Raw genomic sequence first — 25,756 nt, 5'->3', positions numbered from 1 at the left:
AGGCTTGCCTCTGGCTCAAAAGAAAAGTGGAAAATCATTTCCGCATGCTTTAATTGTTTAGTACCTTGTCTGTTCTTCGTTTGTTTTTCGTCTTCCAATTTGTTTGGTCAACTTTTTGACCTGTTCTCCATGAAGTAGGCTACCAGAGTTTTTCAACCTTGGCTTACTACAGTAGCTGATTGACTGTGCTGTTGTGATAATTTCCATCTGCCTGGAGCCTTCCTCCAATCACCGTTTTATTGTTGAATCTTCTGTCTCCTGTGCCCAATGCTGCCTCTGGATTATTGCCTCTGGAAACGATCTACTTCGGATTTACCTCACTATATCGCTATTGGATTAGCTGACTCCCTCAGCCGGTAAAATGGCCTCTCCCTCAGAAGCGCCTCTCTCGTTGGCTCTTCTTTGGTAGCTACAGTGAGGGAAAAAAGTATTTGATCCCCTGCTGATTTTGTACGTTTGCCCACTGACAACGACATGATCAGTCTATAATTTTTATGGTAGGTTTATTTGAACAGTGAGAGAGAATAACAACAACAAAAATCCAGAAAAACACATGTCAAAAATGTTATAAATTGATTTGCATTTTAATGAGGGAAATAAGTATTTGACCCCTCTGCAAAACATGACTTAGTTCTTGGTGGCAAAACCCTTGTTGGCAATCACAGAGGTCAGACGTTTCTTGTAGTTGGCCACCAGGTTTGCACACATCTCAGGAGGGATTTTGTCCCACTCCTCTTTGCAGATCTTCTCCAAGTCATTAAGGTTTCGAGGCTGACGTTTGGCAACTCGAACCTTCAGCTCCCTCCACAGATTTTCTATGGGATTAAGGTCTGGAGACTGGCTAGGCCACTCCAGGACCTTAATGTTCTTCTTCCTGAGCCACTCCTTTGTTGCCTTGGCTGTGTGTTTTGGGTCATTGTCATGCTGGAAATACCCATCCACGTCCCATTTTCAATGCCCTGGCTGAGGGAAGGAGGTTCTCACCCAAGATTTGACAGTACATGGCCCCGTCCATCGTCCCTTTGATGCGGTGAAGTTGTCCTGTCCCCTTAGCAGAAAAACACTCCCAAAGCATAATGTTTCCACCTCCATGTTTGACGGTGGGGATGGTGTTCTTGGGGTCATAGGCAGCATTCCTCTTCCTCCAAACACGGCGAGTTTAGTTGATGCCAAAGAGCTCGATTTTGGTCTCATCTGACCACAACACTTTCACCCAGTTCTCCTCTGAATCATTCAGATGTTCATTGGCAAACTTCAGACGGGCCTGTATATGTGCTTTCTTGAGCAGGGGGACCTTGCGGGCGCTGCAGGATTTCAGTCCTTCACGGCGTAGTGTGTTACCAATTGTTTTCTTGGTGACTATGGTCCCAGCTGCCTTGAGATCATTGACAAGATCCTCCCGTGTAGTTCTGGGCTGATTCCTCACCGTTCTCATGATCATTGCAACTCCACGAGGTGAGATCTTGCATGGAGCCCCAGGCCGAGGGAGATTGACAGGTCTTTTGTGTTTCTTCCATTTGCGAATAATCGCACCAACTGTTGTCACCTTCTCACCAAGCTGCTTGGCGATGGTCTTGTAGCCCATTCCAGCCTTGTGTAGGTCTACAATCTTGTCCCTGACATCCTTGGAGAGCTCTTTGGTCTTGGCCATGGTGGAGAGTTTGGAATCTGATTGATTGATTGCTTCTGTGGACAGGTGTCTTTTATACATGTAACGAGCTGAGATTAGGAGCACTCCTTTTAAGAGTGTGCTCCTAATCTCAGCTCATTACCTGTATAAAATAATAATAATATGCCATTTAGCAGACGCTTTCATACAAAGTGACTTACAGTCATGTGTGCATACATTTTTACGTCTGGGTGGTCCCGGGGATCGAACCCACTACCCTGGCGTTACAAGCGCCATGCTCTACCAATTGAGCTACAGAGGACCACCTGGGAGCCAGAAATCTTTCTGATTGAGAGGGGGTCAAATACTTATTTCCCTCATTAAAATGCAAATCAATTTATAACATTTTTGACATGCGTTTTTCTGGATTTTTTTGTTGTTATTCTGTCTATCACTGTTCAAATAAACCAACCATTAAAACTATAGACTGATCATTTCTTTGTCAGTGGGCAAACGTACAAAATCAGCAGAGGATCAAATACTTTTTTCCCTCACTGTAACTCAGCCTTCAATCGGTAAGTCTCTGCTCTCTCTACTTTATATCTGCTGGCTTTTTTTGTGTTCTGTGGGTTTCTGACTGTGCTAGACTAGTTGGTGTTGTTCTCTGGCTTACTACTTAGCTATGTCGACCGTGGTGGTTGGCTAGCTAGGCTAGCTAGCAGGCTAAAATAGCTAACTTTAGCTGGCTGGCTTACTTACTGGCTAAGATAACTGCATATACCGGTAATATTATTTGATAACTGCTTAGATGGCTTTATGTATTTCCAAAACGTTGGTTTACTTTAGTGTAGCTGTAAGCTAGGTGTTGATAGCAACTGGCTGACTCATGCAATGCTAACGTAATGTTAGCAGGCTGTTAGGGCTAACGTTAGCAGGCTAGTTGGCTAGCAACCTTGCAAGCTGATTTGTAACAATAAATTCATAAAGTATTTGCTTGTAAGTTGGCAGAAAATGTTATTGAAACCAGTAGTCATGAGTGCAAACGGTTTGGTTCAATTTTAAGTTATACATTTGAGTTTACATTAGGAAATAGGCTGGTTTGCCAGGTCCTCCATATTATGTCACACCATGCAATTTTTTTCTCCTGCATTCTATGGAATTCTGATCAGTTTTATGTAATAACTAGAACAATTGAAAAGTGAGGTGTAACTTTTAATTGGGACTTTTGATGTGTATACTAATGCATATCCATATGTTATATGTGCAGTTACATTTATGCTAACACCCTTTAATCATTGAACCATGGGCAAAATGGGCATTTTCCTTATTATTGTAGGCGGTCCTGAGTACAGTTGTCTGCGAGCCAATCGAAAATGATTGCCCTGCATAGATATCATCGCACTCTACACAGCAGCCCATTAGAGAAAGAATGACCGTTCTCCTAGCAGCAGGATATTATGCTGGCATCACGATCGCGGATTTTCTTATTTTTTTAATTATAAGAGTCCCTCTGCAAAGACAGGCTAAACTTTGGGAATATCGATTTTTGTTTGCACTGTTTTTTACAAGCACCTTTGAAAAAATAAATGGATAATTTGACATATTTTATACCAGCATTTATTTTGAAAGTTTACACAAATACTTGTATGTTGAAAGCTATTGTGTAGTCTATATTCAAAGAAATACCCTTTTAATAAAATACAAATAGATGTTGTTGGAATTACTCAATAGAGTCACAACTTAAATGGGTCTCTTGTGCTAGGCAACGGATTTAATACAGAGTACTGGTGACTCCTTACTCCGCCCACTCAATTCACTGCAATACAATACACAGTATATGGGATACATATTGGCTTGTAGAGAGAACTTTTATACCTTTCTCAGCTAAAGTCGGGTGGGAAATACTCAGTAGGGTCTCTACTAATCAAATATGTGTAGTTTTGGAGGGGGACTGTGTCGCACGGGCTGCTGCTGTCTTTTCACTCCATCCCTCCATTGCATATGATAGTGCCTGTGAACTTAAAGTCACATTGGACAGTTATAGCCATAGATATGCAATATTTAGTTAGTAGCAGTAATTGCATTACATTAAATCTTAAAATTATGGATTCCTTAAGCCAGTATGAAAGATAATTTAAAGGATACACTACTTCCACTTCCAATACCAGGCATTACAGTATCTGGCAATGCATGGACTTGTGATGGATGTGACAATAAACTATGAATTTTCTCATCGGTGCCCCCATTTTAGAAAACAGTCAGACGGTAGTAGTTATGGTGTTTATGTGTGCTTATTCTCTAAAGCAGTCTTATTTGAGGGCATTGTGAATACAATGGCATGCGAGAGTATGTTTTATATCAGCTATCAGAGAGGAAATTACTATGTAATACATTTAAAACTCTACAGAAAATGCCTTTGCTGAGCTTGATAGATAATCAACACGTCTATGTATTATGTATTATCTTTCAATCTTGTCTCTGTTATTGGTTTTGAAAACATGGTTAATGGGACTTTACAGTATACTGCTAACCTTGATAGAAAAGCAACACATAGAGACCTATAACTTGTAAATAATGTTCTCCATTGTTGTTCTGAAAGCTCGATTAAACTGTGTACTGTTAGCCTTGTAGCCTTGTTGTCTCTTGTAATACATTGTAAACTCTACAAAAAGTGACTTTGCTGACCTTGATCGATAATCATGACCATATAGCTTGTAAATAATCTTGTCTCTGTTATTTACAAAAATAAATAGGCAATAGGCCTTTACTGTTTATTGCAAACCTTGATAGATAAGAGCCACATATTGGCCTACAAATTGTAAATAATTTTCTTCATTGCTGTTCAGAAGGTGTGGTTATACTGTGTCCCAATAGCCTGGTTAATATTCATAACATTTAACTTGTAAATAAATGAGATTTCGTTTTGATAAAAAAGTTGTTTCTTTTTTGTTGTTGTTGAGTGTGTATTGATTTCAGGACCATGGATAGTACCATATCATTTAAAATCAAATCAAATCAAAATCAAATGTATTGGTCACATACACATGGTTAGCAGATGTTATTGCGAGTGTAGCGAAATGCTTGTGCTTCTAGTTCCAACATTGCAGCAATATCTAGCAAGTAATATCTAACAGTTCCACAACAAATATCTAATACACACAAATCTAAACAAAGGAATTGAATAAGAATATATACATATATGGATGAGCAATGTCATTATCAGAGTGGCATAGGCTAAGATGCAATAGATAGTATAGAATATAGTATATACATATGAGATGGGTAATGCAAGATATGTAAACGTTATTAAAGTGCCATTATTAAAGTGACTAGTGTTCCATTTATTAAAGTGGCCATTGATTTTCAAGTCTGTATGTAGGCAGCAGCCTCTCTGTGCTAGGGAGCTTAAAACTTAAAGCTGTGTTGCTGGATATGTACTACACAGTCCCCCTCCAAAACGAATTTGGTTAGTAGAGACCCTACTGAGTATTTCCCACCACACTTTAGCTGAGACAGGTATAAAAGTTCTCTCTACAAACCAATATATATCACATGTACAGTCTATTACAGTATATTGCATTTGGGGCTATGGAGGGGGTGGAGAACGAAGCACTGCTGGGTATGTACGACACAGTCTCCCTCCAAAACTAACCGTATTTGGTTAGTAGGGACCCTACTGAGTATATCCCACCCCACTTTAGCTGAGACAGGTAGAAACGTTTTCTCTCTACAGCCCAATCTTCTCAACATACCTGTGTCAACATTGTATTTTTTTTCATTATTGGACTTAACAAATATTTTGTATTTATTTTCATAAATTACTTATTGCATTTTCTTTTTGGCACAACAGAAGTGGCCATTGATTAAAATCAGGCTGCTGAGGGGAGGACGGCTCATAATAATGGCTGGAATGGAGCGAATGAAATAGCATCAAACACATGGAAACCATATGTTTGATGTATTTGATACCATTCCACTAATTCCACTCCAGGCATTACCACGAGCCCGTCCTCCCTAATTAAGATGCCACCAACCTCCTGTGATTAAAATTCAATATAATTTGAATGATTTATCCACATTGCAATGTTTTGAAATGCGTGCTTTTATTTTGAAGATTTCCTCATTACCATACAAAGTGACATCATAATTTGTGCTGCTGGCAGAATACTAGTAGAGAAGGAAAGTAGCAGAGAGAAGAGGAGGGTATTGGAGAATTTTTTGGATGCCAACTGCCGTTAAACCTCATCGAAGAAGGTCTCGACGTCACTACAGGTGCCTGCAGAGTTCTCGAATTTTCGTCTTCCACAGATTCCAGGTATGCTAACGAAATGCCTTTACATCTTTAAATAATTGTTGTCATACATTACACTGTTAGAAAATCCACGCGTATAATGGTCAGCACGCGTATAATGGGCAGGAGGCTAGCTCTTCTTTGGCTCGGTCTGCCAAAGCTAACATTAATTAGAAGGCAGTTGCTAACGTTAGCCTGCTAAACCAGAGATTATCCTCTCTGGCTAAACTCGCCGGCTATTTTGGAGTTCATGACAATTAACAAAGTTAGCTAGCTAAGTTAGTTATGTTTGTTAGTTACGAAATAGTTCAATGTGTCTTAGCAGGCTATCCTTATGCCTTTGCTGACTGCAGTTTATTAAATTGTAGGTTGATGTCTAATTTAGCCGTTAGCTAACAATACGTGTTATTCAGCGTTCGCTATTTAGCTATTCTAGTCAAGTCATTCTGGAAAGATGCTTGTAAGCGTGTCGGTGTTTCCGTTTTTCGCTCGTGACGAACAAGCGCGTGGTAGTATGTAAAAGTAGCATCCATTAGGTAGCTTGCCCTGTTAGCTAGCAAACTAGTGATTCGGCTTGATTAGCTATCCAAACAGGTTACCGTACTTTCTCCATCCTAATAATGATTAGCATAACTTTAGGTCACTCTCTGCAATGCAAGTTGAGTTCCTCGAATGCTTTGGTTACAGTAACGTTAGATCAGGCATTTAGCCAAATAAGTAAAGTTTCCGAGGGGTATACTACGATCAGGGTTTTCTAAAGCTAGCCAGCTTCAGTTAGCTTCACATTCCATTTCAGGCTTCATCCATACATACTACGACGGAGGATATTGCTCGTCTGCCTGCCGCCACTTTTGGACATAAATGCAGCCGTTTTTTCTCTCTCGATATCAATTCATTTCTGGGGGACAATGAAGTACCTAACTGTGATTGTTTACAATTAAAACAGTAAAAAAAATAAACATAGCTTCTTAGCAAAGAGCAATTTCTCAAGCAATCATTTTTCTAGGACTGTCTGGGAGTGGTCTCAGTGGGGAGGGGAAACCCAACCTGGACTAAGGGTAGACATAACATAGTAAATGGAAATCCGGGATACTCAATTACTACGTGTTACGTTTTATATGGTATGTATTCATTTGTGGATCTCCATCCAGTTCGTATGATATGTTCCGAATTGCAGTTCCTATAATATGTTACGAATTCCAATTTGTTGTGGCTAACATTAGCTAGGCTAAGGGTTAGGATATACTTTTGTGTATATATAGTGTATGTGGACAACCCTTCAATTTAGTGGATTTGGCTATTTCAGCCATACACGTTGCTGACAGGTAAATAAAATCGAGCACACCGCCATGCAATCTCCATAGACAAACTTTGGCAGTAGAATGGCCTTACTGAAGAGCTCGGGGACTTTCAACGTGGCACCGTCATAGGATGCCACCTTTCCAACAAGCCAGTTTGTCAAATTTCTGCCCTGCTAAAGCTGCCCCGGTCAACTGTAAGTGCTGTTATTGTGAAGTGGAACATCTAGGAGCAACAACGGCTCAGCCGCGAAGTGGTAGGCCACACAAGCTCACAGAACGGGACCGTCGAGTGCTGTAGTGCGTAAAAATCGTCGGTCCTCGGTTGCGACACTCATTACTGAGTTCTGGAAGCAGCGTCAGCACAATAACTGTTCTTCGGGTGCTTCATGTGGCGGCGCACAATTGGCCCAGCGTCGTCCAGGGTAGGGGAGGGAATGGCCGGCAGGGATGTAGCTCAGTTGAGCATGGTGTTTGCAACGCCAGGGTTGTGGGTTCGATTCCCACGGGGGGTATGAAAAAAATATAATAAAAATAATGTATGCACTCACTAACTGTAAGTCGCTCTGGATAAGAGCGTCTGCTAAATGACTAAAATGTAATGTAAATGTTCATGCAATGGGTTTTCATGGCCGAGCAGCCGCATGCATGCCTAAGATCATGTACAATGCCAAGCGTTGGCTGGAGTGGTCAAGCTCGCCGCCATTGGACTCTGGAGCAGTGGAAATGCGTTCTCTGGAGTGATGAATCACGCTTCACCATCTGGCAGTCCGACGGACTAATCTGGGTTTGGCAGATGCCAGGAGAACGTTACCTGCCCGACTGCATAGTGCCAACTGTAAAGTTTGGAGGAGGAGGTGGAATAATGGTCTGGGGCTGTTTTTCATGGTTTGGGCTAGGCCACTAGTTCCAGTGAAGGGAAATCTTAACGCTACACCATACAATGACATTCTAGATGGTTCAGTGCTTCCAACTTTGTGTCAAACGGTTGGGGTAGGCCCTTTCCTGTTTCAGCATGACAATGCCCCCGTGCATAAAGCGAGGTCCATACAGAAATGGTTTGTCGAGATCTGTGTGGAAAAACTTGACTGGCCTGCACAAAGCCCTGACCTCAAACCCATTGAACACCTTTGGGATGAATTGGAACGCCAACTGCGTGCCAGGCCTAATCGCCCAACATCAGTGCCCAACCTCATTAATACTCTTGTGGCTGAATGGAAGCAAGTCCCCGCAGCAATGATCCAACATCTAGTGGAAAGCCTTCCCAGAAGAGTGGAGACTGCTATAGCAGCAAAGCGGGGGGACCAACTCCATATTAATGCCCTTGATTTTGGAATGAGATGTTTGACGAGCAGGTGTCCACCTACTTTTGGTCATGTACGGTATGTTAAAGGCAAAGGGTTGGCTAACATGCTATGTCGTTGCAAAGTAGTTAAAAAGTAGGCTAGTAAGTAGTTGCAAAAGTTGTCCGTGATGAGATTCGAACACCCGTCCACCCTACTTTTGTTTGTGCCTTAATAGTAACGTTCTGTCTTCTGTAACCAAACGTAACAATTGATACTAATTTGAGGGTCTCAGATTTACATTTACTATGTAACAGCTAGTCTCAGACCATGCTGGGGAAACTGAAAACTAGCTGTTATTGGCAAAGAGGTTTGGAACTCTTTCTTACCTACTTGTTTTGTGTATGTACTGACACGTTTGTGGAACTGATAGATGCACGCGCACACACGTTAATGTTTTTAAATGGATGTAAATTGTAAAGTCTTGTCTAATGTCTTATTTTTATTTCACCTTTATTTAACCAGGTAAGCCAGTTGAGAACAAGTTCTCATTTACAACTGCGACCTGGCCAAGATAAAGAAAACAGAAAGTCAAAAATACAACAGAAAATATATATACAGTGTGTGCAAATGTAGCATGTTATGGAGGTAAGGCAATAAATAGGCTATAGTGCAAAATAATTACAATTAGTATTAACACTGGAATGATAGAGATGCAAGAGATGATGTGCAAATAGAGATACTGGGGTGCAAAATAAATAACAATATAGGGATGAGGTAGTTGGGTGGGCTAATTTCAGATGGGCTGTGTACAGGTGCAGTGATCGGTAAGGTGCTCTGACAACTGATGCTTAAAGTTAGTGAGGGAGATAAGAGTCTCCAGCTTCAGAGATTTTTGCAATTCGTTCCAGTCATTGGCAGCAGAGAACTGGAAGGAATGGCGGCCAAAGGAGGAGTTGGCTTTGTGGATGACCAGTGAGATATACCTGCTGGAGCGCATACTACGGGTGGGTGTTGCTATGGTGACCAATGAGCTAAGATAAGGCGGGGATTTGCCTAGCAGTGATTTATAGATGGCCTGGAGCCAGTGGGTTTGGCGACGAATATGTAGTGAGGACCAGCCAACAAGAGCGTACAGGTCACAGTGGTGGGTAGTGTATGGGGCTTTGGAGACAAAACGGATGGCACTGTGATAGACTACATCCAATTTGCTGAGTAGAGTGTTGGAGGCTATTTTGTAAATGACATCGCCGAAGTCAAGGATCGGTAGGATAGTGCATGTTTGGCAGCATGAGTGAAGGAGGCTTTGTTGCGAAATAGGAAGCCGATTCTAGATTTAACTTTGGATTGGAGATGCGTAATGTGAGTCTGGAAGGAGAGTTTACAGTCTAACCAGACACCCAGGTATTTGTAGTTGTCCACATACTCTAGATCAGACCGTCGAGAGTAGTGATTCTAGTCGGGTGGGCGGGTGCCAGCAGCGTTCGATTGAAGAGCATGCATTTAGTTTTACTAGTGTTTAAGAGCAGTTGGAGGCTACTGAAGGAGTGTTGTATGGCATTGAATCTCGGTTGGAGGTTTGTTAACAGTGTCCAATGAAGGGCCAGATGTATACTAAATGGTGTCGTCTGCGTAGAGGTGGATCTGAGAGTCACCAGCAGCAAGAGCGACATCATTGATATACACAGAGAAAAGAGTCGGCCCAAGAATTGAACCCTGTGGCACCCCCATAGAGACTGCCATAGGTCCAGACAACAGGCCCTCCGATTTGACACATTGAACTCTATCTGAGAAGTAGTTGGTGAACCAGGCGAGGCAGTCATTTGAGAAACCAAGGCTATTTAGTCTGCCAATAAGAATGCGGTTGTTGACAGAGTCGAAAGCCTTTGCCAGGTCGATGAAGACGGCTGCACAGTACTGTCTATTATCGATCACGGTTATAATATCGTTTAGGACCTTGAGCGTGGCTGAAGTGCACCCATGACCAGCTCGGAAACCGGATTGCATAGCGGAGACGGTACGGTGGGATTCGAAATGGTCGGTGATCTGTTTGTTAACTTGGCTTTCAAAAACTTTCGAAGGGCAGGGCAGGATGGATATAGGTCTGTAACAGTTTGGATCTAGAGTGTCACCCCCTTTGAAGAGGGGGATGACCGCGGCAGCTTTCCAATCTCTGGGGATCTCAGACGTTACGAAAGAGAGGTTGAACAGGCTAGTAATAGGGGTTGCGACAATTTCGGCGGCTAGTTTTAGAAAGAAAGGGTCCAGATTATCTAGCCCAGATTATTTGTAGGGGTCCAGATTTTGCAGCTCTTTCAGAACATCAGCTGTCTGAATTTGTGTGAAGGAGAAGCGGGGGGGGCATGGGCAAGTTGCAGCCGAGGGTGCAGAGCTGGTGGCCTGGGTAATGGTAGCCAGGTGGAAAGCATGGCCAGCCGTAGCAAAATGCTTGTTGAAATTCTCGATTATTGTAGATTTATCGGTGGTGATAGTGTTTCCTAGCCTCAGTACAGTGGGCAGCTGGGAGGAAGTGCTCTTATTCTCCATGGACTTTACAGTGTCCCAAAACGTTTTGGAGTTAGTGCTACAGGATGCAAATTTCTGTATGAAAAAGTTAGCCTTTGCTTTCCTAACTGCTTGTGTATATTGGTTCCTAACTTCCCTGAAAAGTTGCATATCGCGGAGGCTATTTGATGCTAATGCAGTACGCCACAGGATGTTTTTGTGCTGGTCAAGGGCAGTCAAGTCTGAGGAGAACCAGGGGCTATATCTGTTCTTAGTTCTGTATTTTTTGAATGGGGCATGCTTATTTAAAATGGAGAGGAAATTACTTTTAAAGAACAACCAGGCATCCTCTACTGACGGAATGAGATCTATATCCATCCAGGATACCTGGGCCAGGTCAATTAGGAAGGCCTGCTCGCTAAAGTGTTTTAGGGAGCGTTTGACAGTGATGAGGGGTGGTCGTTTGACCACGGACCCGTTACGGACACAGGCAATAAGGCAGTGATTGCTGAGATCCTGGTTGAAGACAGCGGAGGTGTATTTAGAGGGTAAGTTAGTCAGGATGATATCTATGAGGGTACCCATGTTTACGGATTTAGGGTTGTACCTGGTAGGTTCGTTGATAATTTGTGAGATTGAGGGCATCTAGTTTGGATTGTAGGATGGCTGGGGTGTTAAGCATATCCCAATTTAGGTCACCAAGCAGTACGAACTCTGAGGATAAATGGGTGGCAATCAATTCACATATGGTGTCCAGGGCACAGCTGGGGGCTGAGGGGGGTCTGTAGCAAGCGGCAACAGTGAGAGACTTCTTTCTGGAAAGGTGGATTTTTAGAAGTAGAAGCTCAAACTGTTTGGGCACAGACCTGGATAGTATGATAGAGCTCTGCAGGCTATCTCTACAGTAGATTGCAACTCCACCCCCTTTGGCAGTTCTATCTAGACGGAAAATGTTATAGTTGGGGATGGAAATTTCAGAATTTTTGGTGGCCTTCCTAAGCCAGGATTCAGACACTGCTAGAACATCAGGGTTGGTGGAGTGTGCTAACGCAGTGAATAACTCAAACTTAGGAAGGAGGCTTCTGATATTAACATGCAGAAAACCAAGGCTTTTACGGTTACAGAAGTCAACAAATGATCGCTCCTGGGGAGTAGGAGTGATACTGGGGGCTGCAGGGCCTGGGTTAACCTCTACATCACCAGAGGAACAGAGGAGGAGTAGAATAAGGATACGGCTAAAGGCTTTAAGAACTGGTCTTCTAGTGCGTTGGGTACAGAGAATAAAGGGGGCAGATTTCCGGGCGTTGTAGAAAAGATTCAGGGCATTATGTACAGAAAAGGATATGGAAGGATATGTTATGTGTTAGACCCCAGTAAGACTAGCTGTTGGCTAATGGGGCTCCTAATAAAAATAATATTGGTCTATTAACTAATTTACCACCTGGTGATGTCGCCAGGCAGGCCAAAACTCCATCCCACCAAAACGGGCTGAACTTTCAGGTGGTCTTTTCAAACAGTGCTTACAATAAAAGGGCATAATCATCAGTGTCACAATTTCACAGTATTATTCCAACCTCCTAGTGTGGAAATATCACAGGAAAATCATGTTTTTTTACTGCACTAATCCACTTTGACTGTATTGGTTGAACAGTGCAGAAGAGAACCGTCCCTGATTGTTGTTTTCTTCCTCATTGGGAACAGAAAGAAACGCTGCTCTGGCGTTTTTCCCACAAAATGATTTTATAAAGTAATACGAAAGTTTTACTGTGCGTGACGTTTCAAATGCATTCTGTCATTACTAAATGTGTTATGTTACGTGATAGGTATTTTAACAATACTATTTTTAACACAAACATTCTGGCTACTAAAATATTTAAAGGGCAACTGCACCTGCTGATTTGGCCTCGTTTTTTGGCTTGCTCCTCAAGAAATGCTGGCGGCCATGACAGAAGCCAAGCGTGAGTTGGCTTGGGAGTGTGGTTTGATGTAGGTGTGTCCTTGCCACCACCCATCTGTCAGAACCTTTCCCACAGCTGTTTCCCCCAACATTTTTACATTACTTTTTATTACCCCTTTTCTCCCCAATTTCGTGACTTCGATTTTGTCTCATGCCTGCAAATCCCCAACGGGCTCGGGAGAGGCGACGGTCGAGTCATGCGTCCTCCGAAACATGACCCGCCAAAGCGCGTTTCGCTTAACCCGGAAGCCAGCTGCACCAATGTGTCAGAAGAAACACCGCTCAACTGACGACCGAGGTCAGCCTGCAGACGCCCGGCCCGGCCCGACACAAGGAGTCGCTAGAGCACGATGAGTCAAGTAAAGCCACCCCGGCCAAACCCTTCCCTAACCCGGACGACCCTGGTCCAATTGTGCACCGCCCTATGGGACTCCCAGTCACGGCCGGTAATGACTGGGATGGAACCCCAGGCTGTAGTGACGCCGTCGGGAGCCCCCCCCCCCCCCCCCCCCCACTGAATCTTAACAAACAAATCTCCTGCAGGTTGAGTTCAGTAACTACAGGCAGGTGTATGGTGAGATGTCAGAGGAAGCTTTGAATAGGTCGGTAGCCTACAGAGTAATATGAGAAGAATGCAATTGCTGAATTTATGTAGATATTATAAACTAAGTGTTTTTGATAACTTTCAAATGTAGTAACAGGTCCATGTAGAATAAACAAGCCTTTACATAATATCATAGCTGTGTTCTGCTAATATAACAATATGCACATTTCATCTTCCATTGTCATTCCCACCCGATACAGATACTGTGCCTATCGGCATTTTGTCTGGGGGTAATGGACAAAGGTTAAAGCAAAAAAAAAAACCTTGATTACATTGTCTGGGGCCAAGTTAATGTCACCCTTTCATGTAAGAAATTCATTACCATCATGCTTTTAGGGAAAGAGGCTCATCTTGTACATCCTGTTAAACTGCAAGTTTGACTAATTCCAGTCCCATTGCTTAAGACTAAGAAGCTCAGTTCTGGTGACTTTTTAAAAGGACATTCTACTCCTCAATGTATTAAAATGATGCTGACACCATTTCAAATATAATTTCGACCTCCAGAAATGGGCCCAATAACATTGGTAAAAATGATCAAGTATTTTAACATATTGGACCATGCAAATAGCTTATGCATGCTCTATATTATCAGATGTGCTATTAGCGATAAGCATTATCACCTGTAGCCCAACTGATGAATCATAGTGGCTATAAAATGTACATGGGCTGAAGCATGGGGTTTGCCCATCTGCGTTTACCCCATTGGACACCATCTTGATTGTAATAATGATTATTATAAGTTATTATAAATTATTCACTCAATTCATTTTTACAAAGCATGTAATGATATTGCCCCTTTTTTAAGAGCTCCGTGCTTGAATTCTGTTTGTAAAACTGCATTTGCAAAACAATGCCACGCGTGCAATGGAAGGAGAATAGAAATAGCAATGTAACTGCTTTCAAAATACATTTTGCCAAAAGTGTTTTCCTGCGATTGCATTAAGAATTGTTGTCCATTGACTGCTTGTCAGAATACATTTCCCTCCTATTTCTCTCGCAACTTGAATGCGCCTCTAGAGGAATGTTTCTTACTTAGAACACACAACAACAACCAGACTAGGTAAATAGGTCAATTATTCTACTATGGGGTTGTCTGATTTTGTTTTAATAACATTACATGGCAAAAAATTGTAGCACTGGAAAGTTACATCCTGCTTGATAAAGTATAGCCTTTGAATTACTTTGCCAGCAGCTACACACCTCGGTTTGAGTTCAGCGCTGCTGTGGTGCGCATTACAGACTATTTCATTTCCTTCATCTGAACATTGGCGTGTCAGCAACAATCATGCATGTCAGTTCACTGCACACAGGGTAACAGAGAAAGAGAAATATTTGAATAGATTTATTTGAATATACACTGATTATACCAAACATTACGAACACCTTCCTAATATTAAGTTGCGTCTAGTAAAATTCCTATGTTCTCCCACGTCACCCCGCTCCTCCACACACTCCACTGGCTTCCAGTCAAGGCTCGCATCATCTCAAAGACCCTGGTGCTTGCCTACGGAGCAGCAAGGGGAACTGCCCCTCCTTACCTTCAGGCTATGCTCAAACCCTACATCCCAACCCGAGCACTCCGTTCTACCACCTCTGGTCTCTTGGCCCTCCCACCCCTACAGGAGGGCAGCTCCCGCTCAGCCTAGTCAAATATCTTCTCTGTCCTGGCACCCGAATGGTGGAACAAGCGTCCCACTAAAGTCAAGACAGCGGATTCCCTGCCCATCTTTTGAAGAAGTCTAAACACTACCTCTTTGAAATTCACTGCTTGACTGAGGGACCTTACAGATAATTGTATGTGTGGGGTGCAGAGATGAGGTAGTCATTCAAAAATAGTGTTAAACACTATTATTGCACACAGTGAGTCCATGCAACTTATTATGTGACTTGTTAAGCAAATATTTACTCCTGAACTTATTTAGGCTTGCCATAACAAAGGGGATGAATACTTATTGACTCAAGACATTTCAGCTTTTCATTTTTTAAAATTAATTTGTAAAAACAATGTCACTTTGACATTATGGGGTATTGTGTGTAGGCCAGTGACCAAAAAAAATCTATATTTCATCCATTTTAAATTCAGGCTGTAACACAACAAAATTTGCAAAAAAGTCACGGGGTGTGAATACTTTCTGAAGGCACTGTAGCTATCTTAAGAGGAATGCACTAATTGTATGTCTCTCTTAGGGCTGACCCCAACTAGTCGATTGTTTGGTCGATAGGCTGTTGGTCGACTGCAATGTATTTATTTTTTAGTCTAGCAGTGGAAAAGGCCCGTAGAGTTGGTGGAATCGCCCTTTAATTCATGGCCGCTTGCGCAGCTGGGCGGGTGCGCTTAATTAGGTCGGGTGGAAATGTCCGACAGATCTCAACTCATTAAGGAGGAAATGGCCACCGCCCGACCTCGCTGCTTTCTCTCCCCCAACTCCGTCGAATCCAGACATTGTGTGTGTCCACAAATCAACGTAAGTCCACCAAATCTATTATCTTTAATCTGAACGATCTGTTGCGCTCTGGAGAACAGTTATTGTTTATCGTCATTAACAAGGAAGCGCGGCTTGGAGCGCACGCTTCAAACCTATTGTGCTATATCAGGTATCACAGCCCTATGGTTAAAATGTAACGAAATGATATGTACATATGAAGACAAACGTGGAAGTATGAAACTTAATTATTGTTTGCTAAATTGATAATCCTGAGATTGTAGATTGAATAATTGATAACTGATCGATTTATTTGTATGGTTATGATCCTAAATGACTCAATCGTGCTTCATATTGAGCTGAATTACTTCATTACGTTAATTTTGAGTGATATTATGATTTGACTTTTGTGAATATGATTTACATTTGATACATGTTATTCAGTTTCCTTTTGTTATGCAGCACACAACTATCCAGTAAATATATTACTTTGTGGTTAAAGGAATTCCTGCCTCAGTCTCCTCCACTCCTCTCAGTCACCTGACCCGTGACCACCTGTTCACCTTCACTATTGTCAGTCGTCCTACCTGTCCGGCAACACACACAGATTCCAAGAATCTTTCAATGGTCCTTCTAACCGGATGATGACTGAACCAAAGACTGGTAAAAATGAAATGTAGGAGAAGGAAGAATTGTCTCCACTGGAAGGGAGGAAATATGAGAAAATGGCAGCTGGGGCTAGAGATGAGGGGAAAGAATAAAAGATCCAGGAGTTAGGCCTAAAGCACTGAAGAAGGCTACATCCTCAACCACCAGGAGAACCAGGCAACAAACAAGCAGACAACCACCTGGTTATCCTAAGGATTATGTGGTAGAGTTGCCCCCACCAAAGGGCAAGCCCAACAAGGCTCAAAGCAGTGAAACAAGCTCAATGCGTATAGTTGATTTTATTGAAACACAGGGTGTGTCTATATATGGAAAAATACATGTTTAAAAAAAAATTGCCCTATCGATTGGTCGAAAGAACACACTGCTTTCGGTTGACCAAGATTTTTTTTGTTGTTGTCGGGGACAGCCCTAGTTGCTCTGGATAAGAGCGTCTGCTAAGTGGCAAAAATGTAAGTGTAAGTTATCCTATGTACACTTTGTTGTCAATTTTGACACTAGAATAAATGTTTGACTCTTATTAATGCTACAGGCCGTTTTCAAAGGGATTAGTTGGTTTTTGGGGCAGTCACTCTTTAATCAGTCGTCTTCATCAAATGAAGGGGATGAGGCAATCTTTGCAAGAGGGAGGGAATCTGATTTCATTGGTCCTCAACTCACGGCTCCGACACTTCATTCAGACTAAATTGAATTAGCCCTGAGTTAGCCTGCCCGGGAGCAGGTTAGTTCTGAAAGATTTGTTGCCATAGAAATGTACCTGGCTAAAAGGTGAGCCACTTTCTTGGTACCGGTTATCCTGAGTTGAACTCAGAGTTGACCAAAGTTACCTCTAACTCCTCAAACCAGGTACGTAGTATAGGGCTCTTGTCCATGAACTTGAGAAAAGTTAGGTCATCATGACTCTGGACCGCAGTTGGCCAATTTATCTCCCTCCATGTATTGCGTTCTACTGTTAGTGGTTGTATTCAGTTGTAATGCATGTTGTCTAAAAGCTGCTGGAAGTCATAGGTAATTATTTGTTCAAGTTCAGAATTGCAGTAGTGTTTACAATGGAGGTGTGCCTTGGTGTGTCCAATTGTTATATATTTATCATCTATTTTGTGCTTTATGGTGTCTTAAAGAGAGAGTAGGCCTATATGATGGAAATGAAATCAATTGTTAGGCCTACTTGCTGTTGCCGGAGTGACGCAAAGTTCTAGATTGTATATGGCTATAATTTTCTGTTCTTGTAATTTATCTGTCTGTCAAAGAAACACTGTTTTGGAAAAGCTCATTCTGAGAGAGAACTGTGGACAATACTTTAATGGCTAAGTGAATCTGAACAACCCTTTAACCGGAACAAAATATGGAAAAATATCACATTGGCACAACGTAATCTGAACCATCAACTTATACGTTTTTGAAGTTAATTCATTCACAGACTGTATTTAACACCAAAGAAACCTTTTATGATGAAATTGGCCCAGACTCCCAACTGTTCCCTGTGCCCCCTAAATCAGGTAGACACATTCCTTCATATGATGTGTGAGTGCCCTGTAGTTAAATGCTTCTGGGATAAAATTAGAAAATTAATTTAGAAGTGCATGAATGGAAATATTAAATGCTTTGCATCTACTATGTTAACGATGATAGCTCCTTGAATCTCTCAATAAATCAGAAATTACTACTGCTGGCAGGCAGCACTGTTTTTAGATGGCAATCACCTCACAATTCACCAGTGGATACGGTTATTAGAAGTTATAACATTACAATTATCGACAGTGAGAATGAATGGTGGTAGTCAAACAATTGAGGCCTGGACAATTACACTTGACTGTAAATAATAATTTCAGCTAAAGCCCAACACACAAATAAATAAATAATTTATGAAGCCCAAACAAAATATATTTACCTACTTTCATCTTTTTTACTTTCTTTGCTTTCATGCCCATGGGGAAGGGGTGGTGGGGGCAGGGCAATCGTGCTCAAACAAGACTACTTGCAGTCAGTCGGTGTTCCGGTCCCATATGTTGACTGTGTCACTATGTCTTCTAGCCTGTGGGAACACTCACCTTTTACCTAGTTTACACCACGCCCTCCCCCATCCCTCTCTCCTCCCTGCTGTTCCACTCTGCCTGCTTGTAGTTTTCCATCTGTCTGTGCTGGAGGATGGAGGGTTGAAGTGAAAAGAGGGAGCCTTTTGTTGTTTTTAAGAAGTTCTTGATATAATTGCATAGAACAAAGTTATACATTTTCTGTCGATTTGCGCTTGGATTGAAGAAGGAAAATGTACAGCAATTTGTTTTTTCATATTGTTCTCTTTCATTCTGGATCCATTATCCTGTCACATCCGATACCGATTATAATTTATTTTTTCTGAAGCAATTGGCTACTGTAATCATTTTAACAACCATAAAACAATGTCCCTTAGAACTCTCAGCGAATAAACGTTGCCTAAGATATGGAAGGATAAAGTGCTATCATAATAGATGAAGCTCTCATGCCTGCTGCATTAAATGAGATCAAACTGATTCCAGTGATGACGTGAACCCGAGCCAACATTTCCTAGTGTGGAAACCCTCCGTGTGCTGGCAGTCAGTGCTGAGCTAAACAGAAGGTGTTTTTTGGGGGGGTTGGCAATCAACTAGAGAAGGGCTGCAGTGAAGTGATCAGAGCTGAAATTCACTGCTGTTAGTCCCTGGCATGGACACCCACTGCTTCATATGCCAGCTCTCTCCTATAGAAGGGGGGGGGGCAGCAAAGAGAATTTTGCAGTTTTAAAGCAAGTTTGCTGCAATTTTACACATTTTGCGATGGTCTGTAGAGAAGATTTAGCAATGTTATAACTCATTTCATGCATCTCTACACATTTTGCCTTAGGGTGGAGACAAATGTTGGCAGTTTTTAATATATCTGATTCCTGGTCCTATGGGCCCTGGTCAAAAGCAGTGTACGATAGGCCTATAGGGAGTAGGGTGCCATTTGGGATGGACCCTCAAGAGCACGGCAGAGGGTGAGGGAATCAAAGGCATGGGGGAGGTGTGTGTTTTTGGAGAATTAATAGATACTGTATGTGACCTATAGGAATGATTGTCTATGTTCCCCAGGCCATTATCGGTATTTGTGGAGAGCAAAATCAATCCTTTCAGTGGTGAAAAGGGTGATTGGCTCAGAGACACTCGTTCCACCATGTCAGTCAACATCCCTATCAACTTTTGTAGCATCAGTCTGAGTCTAACCGGCAATGTCCACTACGGCGTTGGCCTTCGACAAAATCACATAGGCCACTCCCATTTTCAAAGGAGGCAAGTTACAGTAAGCAAGGCGAAACGTTTCAAGTTTTGTCACGTGCACAAATACAGTGAAATGCCTTTCTTGCAAGCGCTTTCCCATCAATGCAGTAATCAATATCTGTAGTACTATAATATAAAGTAGAACAAAAACACGAGAAATAAGAAGAACACGAGAAAGTAAGTAAGCAATATACAGGGTCAGTGTCAATACCGTATGTGACCGACATACGGTATTTTTTACATTGGATAAAAGTAGAGGCTCAAGTAGAGACAGCTATAAAATGGCATATCATACACTACAGTTGAAGAACAATAGGGAAGTAATTCTGCTTTGAAAGTTGATAAACTTGTAACCCCACTTTTGAGAGAATGGCCCTTGAATGTTTTGGGACACCTACTCGAGAGCTCTTTGTCTACACCATTCAGCATTGTTCACACCCTCTTTAGGCTTAGCCCCACCCATCTCTTTAAGGATTCACATGTGAGGCTAAACAGTGAGTACGGTAGTGTACTAAACAACCAAAGATTTCAAGACTAAAGGCTGGTTTATACTACGTCTATCGACATGTCTGTATACAGTTGTCGCAGTGACATCATGAACATTCAATTGTCGTCCAACATCAAAATTGTCGTTGTCGTTATGAAAAAGTATAAATACAAAAGTGACACGCTGCATGACATCAGCAGCCTGGTGGTCCAAAATAGCATAACTGGTGTATTTTAACACCAATAAACCATCTGTTTAGAAATGAATTTACTATATGTCAATCTAGCAAACCAGGCAACTAAAAACAACTTCCTAAACAATGTTTTGGTTCGTTTCTAGCTTCTGGCTAGCCAGTTCAAATAATGACCATATCATATAGCTGACAACATCTTAGCTTTAGCTAATTTGTATTCATTATTACAGGAAAATAAACTCACAATCATTTTTTAAAGTTAATGGCGAGCTAATTACAGAAAATTGCTTACGGTTGTCAGTGTGATTTAAATAAAAGCAGGGCATTCTACCAGTGTCCAAGTTCTAAAACTATCTTGTTGGCCTAACATTATATCCTAATTTGACTTTGGTGTTATTCACATTACGGTCTCTGGTAAACACACTATATAAAAATAAAGTTTGTCACAGACAGGTTACAGAAGGTGTAAACAGTACAGTGAAATGGTTACTTGCATAGTGGAGTCTTTTGTTTAGACATGTAGCTAGCTAAACAATGAACCATAATCCCAACTCATAACGTTACTACCCTGCATGAATCTACAGGTAGGTAAAGCTAACTAACTAGGTTCAATGTTAGCTAGCTAAGATTAGGCTATAACTAGCCATGCAAATGGCTCTGAGATACGAATAATATTACTACACAGATCACACACTAGTGAGCCAGCCAACTAACAGTGCACTTGAACTTGCAATGAAAATGTAGAAACGTATAATGTCTGAAAATGTAGATTGGCTAGCGGGAAGGTTCCTGTCTTTTTCCGTGGCTAAACCAACTAGGCTCGTAATTTAACAATTGTATTCTTATTTACAGATGGCATACAAGTTTGTGATTAAGGCACAAAAAGTTAATATGTTCCAGAAGGCATTTCTGCCACACAAAAAAAGCATTTTGATCAAAAAATGAAATTATGTTCAAATGCCTCTCCTGAGAAGTAGTGATGCGCTACATACGCCTAGTTTCCTGAGTCACATATTTACAATGTGCAGGGTATACTGGAGTGGTAGGGGTAGATATGTATAGGGGTAAGGTGACTAGGCATCCGATAAATGGAGTAGCAGCAGTGTGTGCGTGTGCATGCGTCAATGAAGTGAGTGTGTAGAGTCCTGTGAGTGTGCCTAGTCAGTGCTAAAATAAAAGGGTCAATGCAGATAGTCCGTGTAGCCATTTTGTTACCTATATAGCAGTCTTATGGCTTGAGGATAGAAGCTGTTCAGGAGCCTGTTGGTGTCAGAGTTGTTGCTCCGGTACCGCTTGCCGTGCGGAAGCAGAGAGAACCGTCTATGGCTTGGGTGGCTGGGATCTTCAGCAATTTTCCTGGCCTTCTTTTCACACCGCCTGATATACAGCTGTAGAAAAAATTGAGACCACTGCAAATTTTTCTTAAATCAGCATATCTACATGTATGACAGCCATTCCGTTTCAGTGTCTGTTGAATTCCAACACAGGCACACCTCATTCTACTGAATTAGGTGATCACATGAACCAAATCTTATTTAACGAGGAAAAGTATAAAAACCACTGCTGTGGTCATGCCAAAAGAGTTGAAAATGAAAGTTTTGAGTGAGGAAAAGAAGGGTTAAATTCTGGCTTTACTGGCAGAGGGATACATTGAGCGTCAGGTTGCTTCCATCCTTAAAATGTCAACGACGGCGGTTCATAAGAACAAGGTCAAGCAGCAGACATTGGGGACAACAAAGCTACAGACCGGTAGAGGGTGAAAACAACTCTCTACTGACCGGGATGACCGACAACTCATTCGAATGTCACTCAACAACCGTAGGATGACATCAAGTGACCTACAAAAAGAATGGCAAACGGCAGCTGGGGTGAAGTGCACGGCGAGGACGGTTCGAAACGGGCTCCTAGGGGCAGGGCTGAAGTCATGCAAAGCTAGAAAAAAGCCCTTCATCAATAAGAAGCAAAGAAGAGCCAGGCTGAGGTTTGCAAAAGACCATAAGGATTGGACCGTAGAGGACTGGAGTAAGGTCTTCTCTGATTAGTCCAATTTTCAGCTTTGCCCAACACCTGGTCGTCTAATGGTTAGACGGAGACCTGGAGAGGCCTACAAGCCACAGTGTCTCTCACCCACTGTGAAATTTGGTGGAGAATCGGTAATGATCTGGGGGTGCTTCAGCAAGGCTGGAATCGGGCAGATTTGTCTTTGTGAAGGACGCATGAATCAAGCCACGTACAAGGTTGTCCTGGAAGAAAACTTGCTTCCTTTTGCTCTGACATTGTTCCCCAACTCTGAGGATTGGTTTTTCCAGCAGGACAATCAAGGTGTGGATGGAGGACCACCACATCAAGACCCTGTCATGGCCAGCCCAATCTCCAGACCTGAACCCCATTGAAAACTCCTGGAATGTGATCAAGAGGAAGATGGATGGTCACAAGCCATCAAACAAAGCCGAGCTGCTTGAATTTTTGCACCAGGAGTGGCATAAAGTCACCCAACAACAATGTGAAAGACTGGTGGAGAGCATGCCAAGACGCATTAAAGCTGTAATTGAAAATCAGGGTTATTCTACCCAAATTGATTTCTGAACTCTTCCTAAGTTAAAACATTAGTATTGTGTTGTTTAAAATGAACATGAACTTATTTTCTGTGCATTATTCGAGGTCTGACAACACTGCATCTTTTTTGTTATTTTGACCAGTTGTCATTTTCTGCAAATAAATGCTCTAAATTACAATATATTTTTTTGGAATTTGGGACAAATGTTGTCAGTAGTTTATAGAATAAAACAAAAAAGTTATTTTTTACCCAAACACATACCAATTAATAGTAAAACCAGAGAAACTGATCATTTTGCAGTGGTCTCTTAATTTTTTCCGCAGTTGTAGAGGTCCTGGATGGCGAACAGAGCATTAACAGGGTGGGACTTAAGTTTGGGAAAGATCGATATTATGCAAATGCTCTGCGATATTGCGGTACGATTTGACAAATCAAAGTGCACTATAGCTTCAAGCCCTACTGGATTGGCTGTTGATACCTAGCATACTGTTGGCTTGCTATCACCCACATGGCGAGCCACTCTGGGCGAAGCTAGCGTGGCTAGGCAAAGCATCGCTGGCTAGGCAAAGCATCACTGGTTAGTGGACACTGAGCGTTCGCAAGGGAAAGGCATTTACATGATCCCTGTAATGGTTGGAGCTATCATTTGGCCCTCTGATTTCAGCCAATCCGATCGCTTATCTGAGAATAGCGTGCCGTTTCCATTGGACGAATCAGCCGTCAGTCATTTCACCACACAGTCCTGCCCAGCCCATCTATGGGCATCAATCTCCCATTAGCAGCTGAGGCTGCTTGAATGCCCATTATCATCATGAACCAGTTTAGCTATGGAGAGTAAAGCAAACCTTTTTCCTTTGTTGTTTTTTGTTAATGACTGACAGGGTGCCTGGTCAGTCTGCCTTTACTAATGGATGGGCAATACTTACTGTATTAAAGGGATGGGCAATGTCCTACTTACCCAGAGTCAGAGGAACTCAGGGACACCATATGTCTCTGCGTGCAGTTTGAGGAAGTTGAAGGTAACATATCGTTAGCTTAGTGCAATTGCTGGAAGTCATCGGTAACTACTAGCCTGCTCCTTTCAAAAGCAGGGAAATGGACTTAACAACTCTAAAGCTGGGTGGTTGGTAATTGTATTGTCTTACAAAGCTATACATAGTAATCAATATTCTAGAAATTCATTAATTTTACTGATTTGTAAAAAGTTATTTTCTATCAACTTCCACATTTATGGACTACTTTGGGTTCTGTCTGTGCTCTCTTCCCACGAGACTTCGTTTGGTTTTGTAAACAACTCCCGTGAGGCAGCCAGCTGTTGCTTACTCTAGTAGCTAAAGTAGCTAGCTTGCTTATTGGCAAATCATAACATTTGATAAGTCATGTTGTACTTTGAGGTAGAAGAAGACCATTTTCATTCAGACCAAAAGACACATTTCCACCGGTCTAATGTCCATTGCTTGTGTTTCTTGGCCCAAGCAGGTCTGTTCTTCTTATTGGTGTCCTTTAGTAGTGGTTTCTTTGCAGCAATTAGTCCTGATTCCCACAGTCCCCTCTGAACAGTTGATGTTGAGATGTGTCTGTTACTTGACCTCTGTGAAGCATTTATTTGGGCTGCAATCTCTGAGGCTGGTAGCTCTAATGAACTTATAATAATAACTTATCCTCTGCAGCAGAGGTAACTGGGTCTTCAATTCCTGTGGCGGTCCTCATGAGAGCCAGTTTCATCATAGCGCTTGATGGTTTTTGCGACTGCACTTGAAGAAACTTTCAAAGTTCTTGAAATGTTCCGTATTGACTGACCTACTTGTCTTAAAGTAATGATGGATGGACTGTCGTTTCTCTTTGCTTATTTGAGCTGTTCTTGCCATAATATGGACTTGGTCTTTTACCAAATAGGGCTATCTTCTGTATACCCCCCCATCTTGTCACAACACAACTGATTGGCTCAAACACATTAAGAAGGAAATAAATTCCACAAATTAACTTTTAAGAAGGCACATCTGTTAATTGAAATGTATTCCAGGTGACTACCTCATGAAGCTGGTTGAGAGAATGCCAAGAGTGTGCAAAGCTGTCATCAAGGCAAAGGGTGGCTATTTGAAGAATCTCAAATATAAAATATATTTTTATTTATTTAACCCTTTTTTTGGTTACTACATGATTCCATATGTGTTATTTCATAGTTTTGATGTATTCACTATTATTCTACAATGTAAAAATAAAGAAAAACCCTTGAATGAGTAGGTGTGTCAACTTTTGACTGGTAGTGTATATATATTAGGATGAACAATGTCAGTGGCTTTGACTAGAATACAGTATATACATATGAAATGAGGTAAACATTATTAAAGTGACCAGTGATTCCATGTCTATGTACCTAGGGCAGCAGCCTCTAAGGTGCAGGGTTGAGTAACCGGGTGGTAGCCGGCTAGTGATGGCTATTTAACAGTCTGATGGCCTTGAGATAGAAGCTGTTTTTCAGTCACTCGGTCCCAGCTTTGCACCTGTACTGACCTCGCCTTCTGGATGATAGTGGGGTGAACAGGCCGTGGCTCGGGTGGTTGATGTCCTTGATTATCTTTTTGGCCTTCCTGTGACATCGGGTGCTGTA

General features: G+C 41.9%; 1 protein-coding gene across 1 annotated transcript in view; it reads left to right on the top strand.

The window, feature by feature from the left end:
* Positions 1 to 5,781: 5,781 nt before the first annotated feature.
* LOC311099584 (carnitine O-palmitoyltransferase 1, liver isoform) overlaps positions 5,782 to 25,756 on the top strand; it is a 44,443-nt gene continuing 24,468 nt past the window's right edge. Inside the window, exon 1 of the mRNA XM_084140278.1 lies at positions 5,782 to 5,924. The gene's annotated coding sequence lies outside the window, so the exon portion shown is untranslated. The remainder of the gene's footprint in view (positions 5,925 to 25,756) is intronic.

This window comes from Coregonus lavaretus, assembly GCF_964263955.1.
Source record: "Coregonus lavaretus genome assembly, chromosome: 1".
NCBI lineage: Eukaryota > Metazoa > Chordata > Actinopteri > Salmoniformes > Salmonidae > Coregonus > Coregonus lavaretus.
Note: the sequence above shows the minus strand (reverse complement) of the source record. Positions and strands in the feature narration are given on the sequence as shown.